The sequence below is a fragment of the Leptodactylus fuscus genome, chromosome 1 (genome assembly GCF_031893055.1).
Source record: "Leptodactylus fuscus isolate aLepFus1 chromosome 1, aLepFus1.hap2, whole genome shotgun sequence".
NCBI lineage: Eukaryota > Metazoa > Chordata > Amphibia > Anura > Leptodactylidae > Leptodactylus > Leptodactylus fuscus.
This window is the reverse complement of record NC_134265.1, coordinates 168,396,616-168,415,776: the sequence shown is the minus strand read 5'-3', so window position 1 is coordinate 168,415,776 and position 19,161 is coordinate 168,396,616.

Genomic DNA, 19,161 nt, shown 5'->3' with positions numbered 1-19,161 from the left:
AGTGCCAGTTTCTGACTGGTAATTCAAAGAATATATTGGGGTTACGTGCACCCACAATTTTTACTACTGGTATACAGTGCCATTGTCTGACTGGGAATTCAAAGAATATATTGGGGTTATAAATACCCTCATTTCTTGCTACTGCCATATAGTGCCAGTTTCTGACTGGGAATTCAAAGAATATATTGGGGTTACGTGCACCCACAATTTTTACTACTGGTATACAGTGCCATTGTCTGACTGGGAATTCCAAGAATATATTGGGGTTACGTGCACCCACAATTTTTACTACTGGTATATAGTGCCATTGTCTGACTGGGAATTCAAAGAATATATTGGGGTTACGTGCACCCACAATTTTTGCTACTGGTATATAGTGCCAATTTCTAACTGGGAATTCAAAATGCGCAAGGCTCCCGGAAAGGGACGTGGACGAGGCCGTGGGCGAGGTCGGGGGAATGGTTCTGGGGAGCAAGGTAGCAGTGAAGCCACAGGGCGTCCCGTGCCTACTCCTGTGGGGCAGCAAGCATTGCGCCACTCCACAGTGCCAGGGTTGCTTGCCACATTAACTAAACTGCAGGGTACAAACCTTAGTAGTCCCGAGAACCAGGAACAGGTCTTGCAATGGCTGTCAGAGAACGCTTACAGCACATTGTCCAGCAGCCAGTCAGACTCTGCCTCCTCTCCTCCTATTACCCAACAGTCTTGTCCTCCTTCCTCCCAAAATTCCCAAGCTTCACAGAACAATAACCCCAACTGTCCCTGCTCCCCAGAGCTGTTCTCCGCTCCTTTCATTGTCCCTCAACCTGCCTCTCCACGTCACGATTCCACGAACCTAACAGAGGAGCATCTGTGTCCAGATGCTCAAACACTAGAGTCTCCTCCATCTCCGTTCGATTTGGTGGTGGATGACCAGCAACCCACCCTCATCGACGATGATGTGACGCAGTTGCCGTCAGGGCATCCAGTTGACCGGCGCATTGTGCGGGAGGAGGAGATGAGACAGGAGTTGGAAGAGGAAGTGGTGGATGATGAGGACACTGACCCGACCTGGACAGGGGGGATGTCAAGCGGGGAAAGTAGTGTGGATGTTGAGGCAAGTGCAGCACCAAAAAGGGTAGCTAGAGGCAGAGGCAGAGGTCAGCAGCTTAGGCGAAGCCAGGCCACACCCGGAATCTCCCAAGATGTTCCAGTTCGTACCCAGCCCCGAAAAACTCCCACCTCGAGGGCACGTTTCTCGAAGGTGTGGAGTTTTTTCAAGGAATGCGCCGAGGACAGATATAGTGTTGTCTGCACAATTTGCCTCTCGAAATTGATTAGGGGCTCTGAGAAGAGCAACCTGTCCACCACTTCAATGCGCCGTCATTTGGAATCCAAGCACTGGAATCAGTGGCATGCAGCAACGGCAGGACAAAGGCCGCCTGCCGTTCACGCCACTGCCACTGCCTCTGCCTCTGCCTCTGCCACTGCCACTGCTGACTGTGCTGGCGATGCACTCCAGAGGACGAGCCAGGACTCCACTTCATCTGCCTCCGCCACTTTGTTGACTTCTCCCTCATCCTCCCCTGTTCCTGTCTTATCTCCTTCTCCTGCACCATCAAAGGCACCATCAGGCGCTTCTTTACAACAACCCACCATCTCTCAGACATTGGAGCGGCGGCAGAAATACACTGCTAACCACCCACACGCGCAAGCCTTGAACGCCAACATCGCTAAACTGCTGGCCCAGGAGATGTTGGCGTTCCGGCTTGTTGAAACTCCCGCCTTCCTGGACCTGATGGCAACTGCGGCACCTCGCTATGCCGTCCCTAGCCGTCACTACTTCTCCCGGTGTGCCGTCCCCGCCTTGCACCAGCACGTGTCACTCAACATCAGGCGGGCCCTTAGTTCCGCGCCTTGCACAAAGGTCCACTTGACCACCGACGCGTGGACAAGTGCATGCGGACAGGGACGCTACATTTCACTGACGGCACACTGGGTGAATGTAGTTGAGGCTGGGACTGCTTCCCAAACTGGCCCGGTGTACCTCGTCTCCCCGCCTAACATTCCTGGCAGGGACACGAGAAGAACACCCCCCTCCTCCTCCTCTACCGCCTCCTCCTCCGCCACCGCCTCCTCCTCCGCAGTTAGATTGACCCCAGCTACGAGTTGGAAACGTTGCAGCACTGGCGTTGGTAGACGTCAGCAGGCTGTGCTGAAGCTGATCAGCTTGGGGGACAGACAGCACACTGCCTCCGAGGTGAGGGATGCCCTCCTCGATGAGACGGCAATATGGTTTGAGCCGCTGCACCTGGGCCCAGGCATGGTCGTTTGTGATAACGGCCGGAACCTGGTAGCAGCTCTGGAGCTTGCTGGACTCCAACATGTTCCATGCCTGGCCCACGTCTTCAACCTAGTGGTGCAACGTTTCCTAAAGAGCTACCCCAATGTTCCAGAGCTACTGGTGAAAGTGCGGCGCATGTGCGCCCACTTTCGCAAGTCGACAGTAGCCGCTGCTAGCTTAAAATCTCTCCAGCAACGCCTGCATGTGCCAAAACACCGGCTTTTGTGCGACGTCCCCACACGCTGGAACTCAACGTTTCAGATGTTGAATAGAGTGGTTGAGCAGCAGAGACCTTTGATGGAATACCAGCTACAAAACCCTAGGGTGCCACAAAGTCAGCTGCCTCAGTTTCACATCCATGAGTGGCCATGGATGAGAGACCTTTGTGACATCCTACGGGTCTTTGAGGAGTCCACAAGGAGGGTGAGCTCTGAGGATGCGATGGTGAGCCTTACAATCCCGCTCTTGTGTGTTCTGAGAGAATCCCTGATTGACATCAGGGATAACTCAGATCACACAGAGGAGTTAGGGATAGCATCCGATCCGTCACAGCTGGAGAGTAGGTCCACACATCTGTCCGCTTCACTGCGTTTAATGGAGGAGGAGGAGGAGGAGGAGGAGGAGGAAGAAGAGTTGTCCGATGATGTGATGGTGATACAGGAGGCTTCCGGGCAACTTCGAATCGTCCCATTGTTGCAGCGCGGATGGGTAGACATGGAGGATGAGGAGGAAATGGAGATTGAACTTTCCGGTGGGGCCAGAGGAGTCATGCCAACTAACACTGTGGCAGACATGGCTGAGTTCATGTTGGGGTGCTTTACAACCGACAAGCGTATTGTCAAAATCATGGAGGACAACCAGTACTGGATCTTTGCTATCCTTGACCCCCGGTATAAAAACAACATCTCGTCTTTTATTCCGGTAGAGGGGAGGGCCAATCGCATCAATGCTTGCCACAGGCAATTGGTGCAGAATATGATGGAGATGTTTCCAGCATGTGACGTTGGCGGCAGGGAGGGCAGTTCCTCCAGTAGGCAACCAAGTTCTCACCGGTCCACACAAACGAGGGGCACACTGTCTAAGGTCTGGGACACCTTGATGGCACCCCCTCGCCAAAGTGCCGCCACGGAGGGTCCTAGTGTCACCAGGCGTGAGAAGTATAGGCGCATGTTGCGGGAATACCTTTCCGACCACAGCCCTGTCCTCTCCGACCCCTCTGAGCCCTACACGTATTGGGTGTCGAAGTTGGACCTGTGGCTTGAACTTGCCCTATATGCCTTGGAGGTGCTGTCCTGTCCTGCCGCCAGCGTCCTATCTGAGAGGGTGTTCAGTGCAGCCGGTGGCATCATCACTGACAAGCGCACCCATCTGTCAGCTGAGAGTGCCGACCGGCTCACTTTGATAAAAATGAACCACCACTGGATAGAGCCTTCATTTTTGGGCCCACCTGTGTAAAGCACCCCAACATGAAACTCCATGTCTGTACTCAACCTCTCCAATTCCTCCGCATCCTCATACTCATCCACCATAAGCGTTGCACAATTCTGCTAATACTAGGCTCCCTCCACCCTGATTTCCCCCAACTCTGCTGGTTAGAGGCTCCCTCCACCCTGCTTTCCCACAACTCTGCTGGTTAGAGGCTCCCTCCACCCTGATTTCCACCAACTCTGCTGGTTAGAGGCTCCCTCCACCATGAATTGGTCCAAACTGGGCTGTTTAGCGGCTCCCTCCACCATGAATTGGTCCAAACTGGGGTTTTTAGAGGCTCCCTCCACCATGAATTGGTCCAAACTGGGCTGTTTAGAGGCTCCCTCCACCATGAATTGGTCCAAACTGGGGTTTTTAGAGGCTCCCTCCACCATGAATTGGTCCAAACTGGGCTGGATAGAGGCTCCCTCCACCATGAATTTGCCCAAACTGGCCTGTTTAGAGGCTCCCTCCACCATGAATTTGCCCAAACTGGCCTGTTTAGAGGCTCCCTCCACCATGAATTGGTCCAAACTGGGGTTTTTAGAGGCTCTCTCCACCATGAATTGGTCCAAACTGGGCTGTTTAGAGGCTCCCTCCACCATGAATTGGTCCAAACTGGGGTTTTTAGAGGCTCCCTCCACCATGAATTTGCCCAAACTGGGCTGTTTAGAGGCTCCCTCCACCATGAATTTGCCCAAACTGGGCTGTTTAGAGGCTCCCTCCACCATGAATTGGTCCAAACTGGGGTTTTTAGAGGCTCCCTCCACCATGAATTGGTCCAAACTGGGGGTTTTTAGAGGCTCCCTCCACCATGAATTTGCCCAAACTGGGCTGTTTAGAGGCTCCCTCCACCATGAATTGGTCCAAACTGGGGGTTTTTAGAGGCTCCCTCCACCATGAATTGGTCCAAACTGGGGTTTTTAGAGGCTCCCTCCACCATGAATTTGCCCAAACTGAGCTGTTTAGAGGCTCCCTCCACCATGAATTGGTCCAAACTGGGGTTTTTAGAGGCTCCCTCCACCATGAATTGGTCCAAACTGGGGGTTTTTAGAGGCTCCCTCCACCATGAATTTGCCCAAACTGGGCTGTTTAGAGGCTCCCTCCACCATGAATTGGTCCAAACTGGGGTTTTTAGAGGCTCCCTCCACCATGAATTGGTCCAAACTGGGCTGGTTAGAGGCTCCCTCCACCATGAATTTGCCCAAACTGGCCTGTTTAGAGGCTCCCTCCACCATGAATTTGCCCAAACTGGGCTGTTTAGAGGCTCCCTCCACCATGAATTGGTCCAAACTGGGGTTTTTAGAGGCTCCCTCCACCATGAATTGGTCCAAACTGGGGTTTTTAGAGGCTCCCTCCACCATGAATTTGCCCAAACTGGGCTGTTTAGAGGCTCCCTCCACCATGAATTTGCCCAAACTGGGCTGTTTAGAGGCTCCCTCCACCATAAATTGGTCCAAACTGGGGTTTTTAGAGGCTCCCTCCACCATGAATTGGTCCAAACTGGGGGTTTTTAGAGGCTCCCTCCACCATGAATTTGCCCAAACTGGGCTGTTTAGAGGCTCCCTCCACCATGAATTTGCCCAAACTGGGCTGTTTAGAGGCTCCCTCCACCATGAATTGGTCCAAACTGGGGTTTTTAGAGGCTCCCTCCACCATTAATTGGTCCAAACTGGGGTTTTTAGAGGCTCCCTCCACCATGAATTGGTCCAAACTGGGGTTTTTAGAGGCTCCCTCCACCATGAATTTGCCCAAACTGAGCTGTTTAGAGGCTCCCTCCACCATGAATTGGTCCAAACTGGGGTTTTTAGAGGCTCCCTCCACCATGAATTGGTCCAAACTGGGGGTTTTTAGAGGCTCCCTCCACCATGAATTTGCCCAAACTGGGATGTTTAGAGGCTCCCTCCACCATGAATTGGTCCAAACTGGGGTTTTTAGAGGCTCCCTCCACCATGAATTGGTCCAAACTGGGCTGGTTAGAGGCTCCCTCCACCATGAATTTGCCCAAACTGGCCTGTTTAGAGGCTCCCTCCACCATGAATTTGCCCAAACTGGCCTGTTTAGAGGCTCCCTCCACCATGAATTGGTCCAAACTGGGGTTTTTAGAGGCCCTCTCCACCATGAATTGGTCCAAACTGGGCTGTTTAGAGGCTCCCTCCATCATGAATTGGTCCAAACTGGGGTTTTTAGAGGCTCCCTCCACCATGAATTGGTCCAAACTGGGGTTTTTAGAGGCTCCCTCCACCATGAATTTGCCCAAACTGGGCTGTTTAGAGGCTCCCTCCACCATGAATTGGTCCAAACTGGGGTTTTTAGAGGCTCCCTCCACCATGAATTGGTCCAAACTGGGCTGTTTAGAGGCTCCCTCCACCATGAATTGGTCCAAACTGGGGTTTTTAGAGGCTCCCTCCACCATGAATTGGTCCAAACTGGGGTTTTTAGAGGCTCCCTCCACCATGAATTTGCCCAAACTGGGCTGTTTAGAGGCTCCCTCCACCATGAATTTGCCCAAACTGGGCTGTTTAGAGGCTCCCTCCACCATGAATTGGTCCAAACTGGGGTTTTTAGAGGCTCCCTCCACCATGAATTGGTCCAAACTGGGGGTTTTTAGAGGCTCCCTCCACCATGAATTTGCCCAAACTGGGCTGTTTAGAGGCTCCCTCCACCATGAATTTGCCCAAACTGGGCTGTTTAGAGGCTCCCTCCACCATGAATTGGTCCAAACTGGGGTTCTTAGAGGCTCCCTCCACCATGAATTGGTCCAAACTGGGGTTTTTTAGAGGCTCCCTCCACCATGAATTTGCCCAAACTGGGCTGTTTAGAGGCTCCCTCCACCATGAATTGGTCCAAACTGGGGTTTTTAGAGGCTCCCTCCACCATGAATTGGTCCAAACTGGGGGTTTTTAGAGGCTCCCTCCACCATGAATTTGCCCAAACTGGGCTGTTTAGAGGCTCCCTCCACCATGAATTGGTCCAAACTGGGGTTTTTAGAGGCTCCCTCCACCATGAATTGGTCCAAACTGGGGTTTTTAGAGGCTCCCTCCACCATGAATTGGTCCAAACTGGGGTTTTTAAAGGCTCCCTCCACCATGAATTTGCCCAAACTGGGCTGTTTAGAGGCTCCCTCCACCATGAATTGGTCCAAACTGGGGTTTTTAGAGGCTCCCTCCACCATGAATTGGTCCAAACTGGGGGTTTTTAGAGGCTCCCTCCACCATGAATTTGCCCAAACTGGGCTGTTTAGAGGCTCCCTCCACCATGAATTGGTCCAAACTGGGTTTTTTAGAGGCTCCCTCCACCATGAATTGGTCCAAACTGGGGTTTTTAGAGGCTCCCTCCACCATGAATTGGTCCAAACTGGGGTTTTTAGAGGCTCCCTCCACCATGAATTTGCCCAAACTCTGCTGGTTAGAGGCTCAATCCACCCTGATTTTCAAAACAAATGTTGGTGCCAACCTCAACTTACTACAAGGGCCAAATTCACTGCTGGTGACAAGCTCTCCTCACTGCAAGTGCCAAATACACATGTTTCAAGGTGTTTTCCTACTGTCAGAGAGGTGGTATTGAGTGTGTAAAGTGTGTAGTTGTTAGGCTGTGATGTTGGGGTAATAGAGGGTCTTTGGTGTGTTAGATGCCCCCAGACATGCTTCCCCTGCTGTCCCAGTGTCATTCCAGAGGTGTTGGCATCATTTCCTGGGGTGTCATAGTGGACTTGGTGACCCTCCAGACACGGATTTGGGTTTCCCCCTTAACGAGTATCTGTTCCCCATAGACTATAATGGGGTTCGAAACCCGTTCGAACACACGAACATTGAGCGGCTGTTCGAATCGAATTTCGAACCTCGAACATTTTAGTGTTCGCTCATCTCTAATTTTTAACTAAGCATTTATTTGCATAGTCATTAGAAGGGCTATTCCAGACATACCTTTTATTCATTAATCCTCCCAGCCATTTTTAAATTAGTCCGCTTTTATTGATATGCTAATTATCCATGTGTGTATTATGTGTGTAAAGAAGGGGGAGGTGAGAGCAGAGAAGGCTGATAAGTCGTCGTCGTCATTATCATCATCCTTCCCTGCTCTCACCTCCTCCTTCTTTATACACATCACACAAGCAGTGCTCAGGAAACATCACAGAGACTTCCGGTGCTCTGTGGTGGATAATTCTGTGGTGGAAATACTGTATATGCTTAGTTAAAAAGCACTATAGCCAATGATAGAGTCCCTTTAATAAATCATATTTTTTTTTGTGCAAAAACAATCTGAGCAAAAATATGCTACTTTGTCATGTCTGGCAAGCCAGAAAATGGGCGTACAATGCATGACTCATCTCCTCCATTATTAACATTTGTAAAGCACTGCAGAATATAATGACGCTATATAAGTAAGCTAAGAAAATAAATAACATTTCTAACACCACTGCCCTTCTTTACTCTTTTTTTTAAATTCTGTTTACACCCATACCTGTATCCCACAGTTGGTCTCTACAGGAAAGGATTGGAAAAGGAAAGGATCTGCAGTTAGAAATGCATTTTAGTTGATGTTTTATATGAGTCTTCAGAAATCATGGAGGGCGTCAAAGCACACTCTCTTCTGAAGATCCAGTACCACCTCTTTCTTCTTGTGCTGACGTCTCTCTGTGTCAACACCCGTCGGGTCTCCTGTAAGAGGCCACATGAAAATGTCTGACTGGACATGTGGAGTCGCCTCTCTCCAATGCAAAATGGCAGAGCCAACTGAGCATGCGCAGGATTTGAATCCCAAACACAGACATGATGGGTGCTGACACTGTGGTGAGGCGTCAGAACAAGAAGAGAGACGCAGAGGGGGATCTTCGGAAGAGCATGTGCTTTGAGCACAGAGAACACCCCCCTGTCCTTTCTGAAGACTCATTTTGTCAGCAGCGGATTAACCAGCACCTAGTCTCACTTAAGCAGCAGATAATGTGCATTTATTTAGCACAACAACAAACAGCTTACAACTTGTTCTAGCATCTAGTTATGTGGAAAGACTGCAGCAGCTGGTGTGCAGCCATGACACAGGGAGGGAGAGAGAGAGAGAGAGAGAGAGAGAGAGACAGAGAGAGAGAGACAGAGAGAGAGAGACAGAGACAGGAAGAAGGGGAGGAACATCCTATCTGTGAGTGGGGTTTTTTTCAACAGAACTTTAACAACTTAACAACATGAACACAGACAGAATGTCTCATCATATAACACAGCAGTAGTAGTTGTTGCCTTTCATATAAACAAATATGCATTATTCCAACACTCCCACTCAACAACTACTTATTCTGTCAGTCCCATCATGGTCCTCAGTTCTTGGAACCTAGCTCGTGGCAATGGCTTTGTCATAATATCAGCTATCATCTTATCAGTGTCATAATAGATGAACTGAATGACGTCACGTTCTATCAAGTCACGCAAATGATGATGCTTGACATCAATGGGCGTGGTCCTAGCACTGATTTTCTCACTGCATGCAAGTTTAATGCATCCTTGGTTGTCCTCATAAATCACTGTCGGCTGAATGGACGGATTTCCGAGATCGTTCATCAATTGTTTTAGCCAAATAACCTCTTGACTTGCATAGGCCGCGGACACATACTCTGCCTCTGTAGATGAAAAGGCAAAAGATACTTGCTTCCTACTAGACCAGGAGATTAAACTTTCTCCAAGTTTAAACACATATCCGCTTGTGGATTTACGATCACTTGAATCACCGGCCCAATCCGCATCTACATAGCCAGTGAGCTTTAGATCTCCCGCTGCAGATCATTTTAAACTTACATCTTGTGTTTCTTTCAAGTACCGGAGAACTCTCTTAACAGCATTCCAATCTCTTTGGCGTGGTTTCTCCACATGTCTGCAAAGGATTCCAACCGCTGTTATATCCGGTCGTGTCATGGTTGATATGTATAGAAAAGCCCCCACTGCCTGTCGATATTTCTCATTGTTAGGCAATAAATCATCTTCTCCTTCTAATTTCAAGTAGGATGGTTCCATTGGGGTTGATGCACCTTGGGCTTCTGATATTCCAAACTGGTTCAGAATCGAATTAATTTTTGCACTTTGGTTTAGAAGAAAACTTCCATCTTCCAGTCTCTTGATTTGGATTCCTAGATAATATGTCACACTTCCAAGGTCTTTTGTTTCAAAATTTTCAATTTCTGACTCTTCTTCATGAATCACAATTACGTCGTCTACATACAACAGAACATACATCCATTTTCCATATGCAAGTTTTGTATACAGACATGGATCTACTTGACCTCTTTTGAATTCTTCTTCCAACAATACTTTGTTCATTTTGGTGTTCCATGCTCTTGCCGACTGCTTAAGACCATAGAGAGATTTTTGCAGCTTGCAAACAAGACTCTCTTCACCTTTCTTTACAAAGCCTTCAGGCTGAGTCATGTATAAGTCCTCCTCAATGTCACCATTTAAAAATGCAGTTTTTATGTCTAAGTGTCTGACATGCATCTTTTGTACAGCAGCTATAGCTATCAAAGTCCTGAATGTGGTTTACTTTGCAACTGGAGGAAATGTAGCATCGTAATCTTCACCATATTTCTGAGAATATCCTTTTGCGACTAATCTTGCCTTAAACCTGTGAATTTTACCTTCTGAGTCATATTTGGTTTTAAAAACCCATTTACACTCGATTGCCTTTTTGCCCAGAGGTAGCTTGGTGAGTTTCCAAGTTTGAAGTTGATAGAGCGATGCCATTTCCTCATTAGCAGCCTTGATCCACTTTGTTCTTTCATGAGCAGGTAGTCCTTTCATTTCAGCCCATGACTGTGACTCTGGCCCAGGTAGTTCCTTGGCAATATAGGATAGGCGTTTGGCTGGTATACCTTTATTTGGTCTTGATGATCTCCTAACTTCAGTGTCATCTGTACTTTCTGTTGTTCCTTCAGTGTTTGAAGAGTCTAACCAAACTTCAACATCCTCCTTTTTGCTGTCTTCTGACTGTGGCAGTTGCTGCTTCATCTGGACTATTAGCGTGATGTCACAAAACTTGGGCAACACAAAGTTTTCATCAATCACCACATCTCTGCTTATTGTGACCTTGTTTGTCTCTGGGTGTAGAATTCTATAACCTTTCTGGGTTTCACTGTAGCCCACTAGGATACCTTCCTTAGCATGAGATTCCCACTTAGTTCGCTTTCCTTTGGGAACATGTACAAATACTTTAGTTCCAAATATTCTTACGTGTTGTATTTTTGGCTTTCTGCCGTTCCATTGTTCAAATGGAGTTTTCTCTGTAGCTTTGCTTGGTAGTCTGTTCTGAAGATAACAGGCTGTCATGATGGCTTCACCCCAGTATGTTGTGGGCAAGTTTGCATCAAATACTTTTTCCACTTTCACAGAGTGTCATGTTCTTTCTTTCGGCCACACCATTTTGCTCAGGTTTGTATGGTACAGTGGTTTGAAAAATAATTCCATTTTTCTTTAAAATACTCTGTGTTTCATTGCTTGTATATTCAGTCCCGTTATCTGCACGTAGGATTTTTGGCATTCTCCTAAATGTATTGTATAGTTCAGCTAGATATGTTTCAAGCTTCTCTGGGACTTCATCCTTGCTGTGAAGCAGCTGTAGACAACTGTGTATCTTGAATGATCATCAATGAATGTGAGAAAATATCTCTTCTTTCCAGGAGTCTGAGTATTCATTGGACCACAAACATCTGTGTGTATTAAATCTATTGGCTTTTCCGTTTTTGTGGTACTTTTCTTAGGAAAGGCCTTTCTGGACATTTTCCCTTTAATGCAGCTCACACACTTCATTGTCTGGTTACATAGATCAATGCTGATACCTTCAGCTAGTTGTTCTTGAACTAACTTTCTTATTGCTTGCGGGTCTCTATGTGCAAGATGCCTGTGCCACACATGGATACAGTTCTTGTGCTGCTCTTGTTTAACACTATACACACACTCTTTACAATTCAGCTGATACAGTTCATCTTTGATTTTCCCTTTTGCTAGTATACAACCCTGCTTTGAGATGATACAGCTATCATGTTTAAAAGAAACGTCATTGCCCTGTCTTGTGAGTTTCTTCACAGATAATAAATTACCTTCTAGGTTAGGCACATACAGCACGTCCTTTACTGGGATCTTTCTGCTTTGAGTTGGAGAGATTTGACAATCCATGTAACCATCTCCTATGCCTTCTGAATTCATGTGCTGACCATTGGCCATAATCACTTTATCTGACTAAGGGCCCCTTCACACGGAGTAAACGCGGCGTTAACGCGGCGTAATCACGCACCGTAAAAAAACGCGGCGTACACGCGCCGTAAAAGCGCCACAATGAGCGGCGCGTTTACTCCGTATGAAGGGGCCCTTACTTTGGTCAAGCTTAGAAAAGAAGTCTCTGTTATTGGTCATGTGACTAGTTGCTCCAGAGTCTATATACCACGCGTGGTTTGATGTATATGTACCGACAGTAAATGCAGTTTCAGTATTCTCAGAGATATTTTGCACACTTTTAGCAGTTTTAATTCTTTGATGACTGCTCTGCTTTTTTTGCTGATTAATTTTAGCTTTCCAAACTCTGCAGTCAGTCTTTAAATGTCCTGGCTTCTTACATACAAAACATTCACGTGTTTCTTTCAGGTGGTTTCTACTGTCATATAAATCCTGTGCCTTTAAGACAGATTCTGTGTTATGCGACTTGTTGCATGCACTGTCTGTCTTGCACTTGTATTCATCCACCAACTTTCCTCTGACATACTCCAATGTGAGCTCATCATCTGGGCGTGCATCTAATGCAGCTACAGGTGTGTCATAACTTTCTGGCAGACCGCTGAGAAGTAATACGGCTACATGGAAATCCTTCAGATCTTCTCCAATGCCTCGCAGGCGCTCTACAGTCTCTAGAGTGTTCCTTATGTAGTCCTGTATATCCTGACCATTATGCAGCTTAGACTGTTACAGCTTTCTCATTAGATAGAGCTTATTGCTTAGATTAATCCTCTCATGTACCTTTTGCAGTTGCTCCTACATGTCTTTTGAAGTTTCACATTTACATACATGCACAATCTGATTATCATCTATGCTGAGTAATATGGTACTCTGTGCTTTCTGTGCTTTCTGATCCATTTCTGCCCAGTCTTGTGGAATTGGATCAGGTCTAGGCTCCTGTGTATATTTCCATGTACCGTCTCTTATCAGCAGCATCTTTATCTTGAATTTCCAAGATTGATAGTTCTGGTTAGTCAGGCTTGGCACTGTGAACTTCATTGCGTTACTGTTAGACGCCATCTCTTCTTAGATTCACTTTGCTGTTTCTTCTTTGCACTCGCTCTGAAGCTGTGAGAGTCTAGGATTCTGGGACCATAACCTGTCAGCAGCGGACTAACCAGCACCTATTTTCACTTGAGCAGCAGAAAATGTGCGTTTATTTAGCACAACAACAAACAGCTTACAACTTATTCTAGCATCTAATTCTGTGGAAAGACTGCAGCAGCTGGTGTGCAACCATGACACAGGGAGGGAGGGAGGGAGGGAGGTAGAGAGAGAGAGAGCGAGAGAGAGACAGGAAGCAGGGGAGGAACATCCTATCTGTGAGTGTTTTTTTTTTCAGCAGAACTTTAACAACTTAACAGTATGAACACAGACAGAATGTCTCATCATATAACACAGCAGTTGTAGTTATTGCCTTTCATATAAACAAATATGCATTACTCCAACACATTTGAATAAAGAAGAAATAAGAAAATTCTCCAAAATTGCGACGCGAAGCAGAAAAATTAAGGTAGGAGAAGAATAGCCTTTTTAAATGCTATTCCGATGTGCTGTTAGTGGAATTAGGGTTTCCCAATGATCGAATCCCTTTAATGGTTGTTGGAGATAAAGATTCCAGAATAGGCATTATATTGTTACTGCAGAAAAAAGCATGGGTTTTGATATTAAAGAAGTAGGATATCTTGACATAAAGTTTCAATCACTTGAGGGTGGAGGTTAGAGCAGTCTGTTAAATGAGTTAATGTATTGTATGAATTACGCTAGGTTCACACCTGCGTTCTACTCTCTGTTCTTTGCTTTCCGTCTTCTGCATGCCAGAAGACGGAAAGCACAGACCGGGTCCGGCCATGAGCGGCAGTGAGCGTTTTATGCTCTCCGCCGTGAAACCGGATTTTTTAATCCGGACACAGAGTACTGCATGTCTGACTCTGTGTCCGGATTAAAAAACCCGGTTTCGCGGCGGAGAGCGCAAAACGCTCACCGCCGCTCACGGCCGGACATCTTTCTCACCCATTCAAATGAATGGGTGAGAAAGACTCCTGCAGGTTTTTCGTCTTCTGCTCTGTTTTATGCAGGAAACAGAAACCTGCAGAACGGAGAGGAGAACGCAGATGTGAACAAGCCCTTAGTCTATTATTGGCTCAGTTTTCCATAAGTCTTATTCTTCCTATACTGTCTTTGATATTGGGATGTGTATGTGGGGGAGGAGGGTAAATTGTTGCATCTGGAGCAAGCGTAGTGCCAAATCTGATGATTTTTATTAATAACATGTTGTTTAGATCGTGAAAAGTTTTGATTTGGAAAGGGTAGACTCATTACATAAATTATTTAAAAGACCCATCAGTGAAATTTTATATAAATGGTTCCCCTTTATGCTGATAATACCCCTAATGACCTGTTATATAAATAATACCCCTTATATTCATGGGGTTAGAGGGTAAGATTATGTTCACACAGAGTTGATTACAGGCAGATTTTGCCAGAACTGCTGCAATATAACGCAGTTTATATATGTTTTTTTCATCTATCTGAAAGAATAAGTTAGATGAAAAAAAATCAGTCCCAATTAAATGAATAGGAGATTTAGAAGGCATTTTTGAAGCTGATTTGGAGGAGGGTTATGCATCAAAAATCCAACTGTAAAAAAAACTGTGTAAGCTTACCCTTAAGGGATTGCGTTACTGGGGTTTGCCTAGGAAGGGCAAATAGCCTATGTGTTTGTGCATGAGTACGGGCAGCAGAATGTAAATATACACACTTGCATACATACATACATACATACTGCAGTGTATCAACCACACATGTCACAGCCTTCTCCACTGCACAGTGTGTTACATTGAGGATGCTCTCTATCTGACGCCAACATATGATGCCAGGCAGACAGTATGTAAATCCTGAGCTTGATCTATCAATATATCAGGTTTTCCAAAGAAACACGCCACACATTCCAGAAGATAGATAGATAGATAGATAGATAGTAGATAGATGGACAGATAGACGGATAGATAGATAGATAGATAGATAGATAGATAGATAGGAGATAGCTAGATAGTATATAGGATAGATAGGAGATAGATAGATAGATAGATAGATAGATAGATAGATAGATAGATAGGAGATAGATAGATAGATAGATAGATAGATAGATAAATAGGAGATAGCTAGATAGTATATAGGATAGATAGATAGATAGATAGATAGGAGATAGATAGATAGATAGATAGATAGATAGATAGATAGATAGATAGATAATGTTATTTTGCTAATTGCTTTTTAATAATACCTAGTTTTACTGCAGAAAGTGTGTTGTATGATGAGCTAATAGATTACTACAGGTCATTTCTTCTATTGTTAGTAACTGCCTTTGAAATCATTTTTCTGTTTCCTCCACAACAAATAAAGTCAGTGAAGTATGTACATCATCAGGAACATTCGCCAAGTTATTTAAAAGGGGCAACGGTAGGGCAAACTTATTACATTTGGCCTCATATCTTGGCAGGAAACCCTAATTTGCCTTTCTGGAGTTTGTATTCTAAAAGATGCATTCTGAGCAGTTTTTCTATGTAAACTATCATCAGGAAAGTGTTTGGCTACAGGCAAAAGACATCATTTCCAATTTTTGCATTAGAAAACAACATGTAAACTAACACATCCACGAGACATTTAAAGTTTTCACACTTTCATCCTGTCTCATTCAAGCTTGTTGAATATTTATCATGAACTGGGAGCAAAATGAAATTAAAATCTTCAGAGTCACATTAAAAAGAACCATTTTTTTCTTGTTAAATCTTAATAACTAGCTGTGATCTGCTCCAATGGCCCGCTGTGCTCATAATGTCTAACCTGTTTATTTGTAAGTTTTTACTTCTTACATCAGGATGCTGTTGTCATATACCTTCTTAGCATTAACACTGACTGATGGGATCTAGGCGCACCATTGCAGTTCTTATATGACTATTACTCATAATGTAATTTGAACTCAGTATCTATGATAATTCATGTTCCTACAGCTGATTGAAGTTTGCCATTAAATCTATGTTTTACAGTGACAATGTATACACAAGTCTGCAAAAGTTCACAGTCAATGTCAGGTATACAGTATATGAGTACTTTTAGTGGAATTACAGTTTTATACAAATTAAAAAAGGATTTTTGTAAGTACATATTGTTGACCTTTTATTAGGACTGTTTGGTTTTCTGTCTGTTGGGACCTCACACCCAAAAGAGGTGGTTGTAGGAGTAAAATGTATATAGGACGTGTAAAATAGTCCCACATTGTTCTTTATCTGATCGTGCTCTTTGCCACACCTTTAGATATATAATAATCATCAATGCAAATTGTTGTAAACGTAAAACATAGAAACACTTAAACATACAGAGAAGGATAGGCAGGGACAAGTCTATAGTACCACTATATAAGTACCAATATAACCAACTAGCATCTGCCCGCGACTTCATCTGTAGGTTGGTGTTGGCGCTGAACCATGTATAGTTAGCCAAGTTAGCCCCCTGTGCCCATTGCCACATGTTCCTCCCCCCCTCGCGCGCGCCTCTTCCTCACCCACCCCCGCGCGCCCTTCCGCGCCCCCCCCCCCCCACACACACACGTGTTCCTATCATGCTGCAGGCTGTAAAAGACAATAAAGTACAAGGGGTCAGAGCAGAATTTAAATGCGGCAATCATTACAATGATGGGTGATAGCTACTCTAACTCTAAATATGCTCATTCTATTTCTTCTCTATCCAGCCAAAACAACTTTCTTCTGAATACTGGACAGTTTTTGATTTATGTAACAAAGAACCTAAGACCACATCGTATATAATGCCTGGGAGAAGTACAGCATATTTGAAAGGATATTCTTTTTGAGCATTGAAAGTTATCCAAATCAGGTTAGATGCAATAAGGTAGTTTTTCTTGGTCCTTCTCTAGTGCAGGGGAAGAAAATCTTGAGAACTCCAGCTTTTGGAGAACTATAATTCATAGCATACCTATTTGCTAAGCTCTTTTTGGAGCTATTCATTGAAGTGAATATGGAAAGCTGGAAGTTCCACAGTAGTGGGTGTGCTGAATGTTGCTGATGCCTGCTCCAGAAACTAAAAACTAAGTCTAAATGGAGAAGATGGGTCTATGCCCACCAGTATACCAGGTAGGTGCTACAGCTTGACTTCCATTGGAAGAAAAACTGCAATTGTAGGTATGCTTTTCTAGACTAAACTATAATGCACTTTATTTACATATGTTACTGTTTTCTGCCTGAAAACCCTCTCTAAAGTTCCTGTCACTTGTTCATTCCCTGTTACTAAGGAAGTTCTGTCCTTAATCATAGTTAAAAGCAAGATGTCTGCACAGTAAATAGAGAGGGAAGGGGGCTGATTTTCCTCACATCCTACATAATATGTGAAGCAGCTTACTCTATATAAATTCTGTAGGGAGCGCTTAACATATTTTACCTAAAACCTACATAGGTGCCAAAGATAGAGAGCAATAGTAACGATGGGGGGGGGGGATTTCTAACAAATTGATATTACATTTTCTATTAACTTTATTCAATTTTTTTCTTTTTCAATCACATTTAAAAAATAAAGAACTTAAAAATAAAGAACTTCCTTCTCGGTCTCGAAACGCGTAGCAGTTACATCTATGCACTGACAATATGAACAGACGGTTCCTGTATGGAGGTTTTTAATTAATCTGAATAAAAGGTGATTTTATCCTTCGTCCGACTTTGTGCTGGATTCTTCTGTGATTGACAGTCTGTTTGCCCATTGCTTGTAGGACTGCTTGTGCCGCCCTGTTTCAATCTCTAGATTGTGGGCACTCAGTCTGTACCGGCTCAGGGTCTGTCTGGGTTTGGAGTGGTTTATTTTCTCCAGGTAGATGGCCATGGTGTAGATCCTTTGCAGAGCATGGTATACATTGAGTTTCTTGCAGTTATTTATTTTGTTTCTCCATTCTTCGATGTATTGCTCTTTGTTTGCCTCTATGGTTGCCTTTATTTGGGCCTTGGTCATCATCTGTTGGTGTTTTTAGTTTTGTGGTTGGCTGTTGTTTGGTTGGGGGGTGTCGGGTTTGTTTAAAGTTCTGTGGCTTTGCCAGGCTTGGTGGTGGTAAGAGTTGTGGTTGCTGCTTTGGATGTGCGCCTGGAATACTAGTGCCCTATTCTTTATGGTGAGCCATAGGGGGGGCCTGCCTAAATACAAAAACAGATGTAGCAAGCATTACCATATCCCTTGTTGTAAGATAGGAAGAGAAAACAAGGAGACGCCTGGCGGTACAATTAGATATTGCAGCCTCAAAATCTGCCTGCAAAAACGTTTCCTATTTATTTCATTAGGAGTCACTCGCATTTTTTTCCCACTAGCGATTTCTTTCAGCTAGCGGGAAAAAATATCGGCATGCCCTATCTTCATGCAGATTCTGCAGCTGAGTCAGCCACGGTGTCCGCAGCTTGAGACACACTCTTGATTAGGCCCATTCATTTGCCGTGTGAACTTACCCTTAGGTTGTCATGTTAAAGGGACGCCCCCAGTGCTGTTTGAGTGCTGGGGACTGCCTCCAGTGCTTCGAGAGAACTCATTTGCATAGCAAAGAAAATCAGGATTTCTACTGAATGGCTGCACAGAGAAGACATCTAAAGGTAGGTGAAGAATAGCCTTTCTTAAGGCTATTCCTACGTGTTAATGAGAAAAAATAGAATTTTAATGATAGAATCCCTTTAAAGGGGCTCTATCATTGGGAAAAGTCATTTTTAGATAAGAACATCCTTGCATCCTTTAGAAAGGCTATTTCATACCTACCTTTTGTATGTAAATTGCCTCAGTAGATTTGGAATAAGTCCATTTTTATTCATATGTTAATTAGCTTCCCTGTGCACCAGAAGTGTCTGTGATCACAGTCTTCTCTATGTGTATGTATAGCAGGGATGAGTCATCAGCACAGCAGCCTCTTCTATACATACACATAGAGCAGACAGTGCACAAAGACACTTCCAGTGCATGGTGGAAGCTAATTAACATATGTATAAAAACGGGCTTAATCCAAATCTACTGAGGCAATTTACATACAAAAGGTAGGTGTGGAATAGCCTTTCTAAAGGCTATGCAAGGATGTGCTTAGCTAAA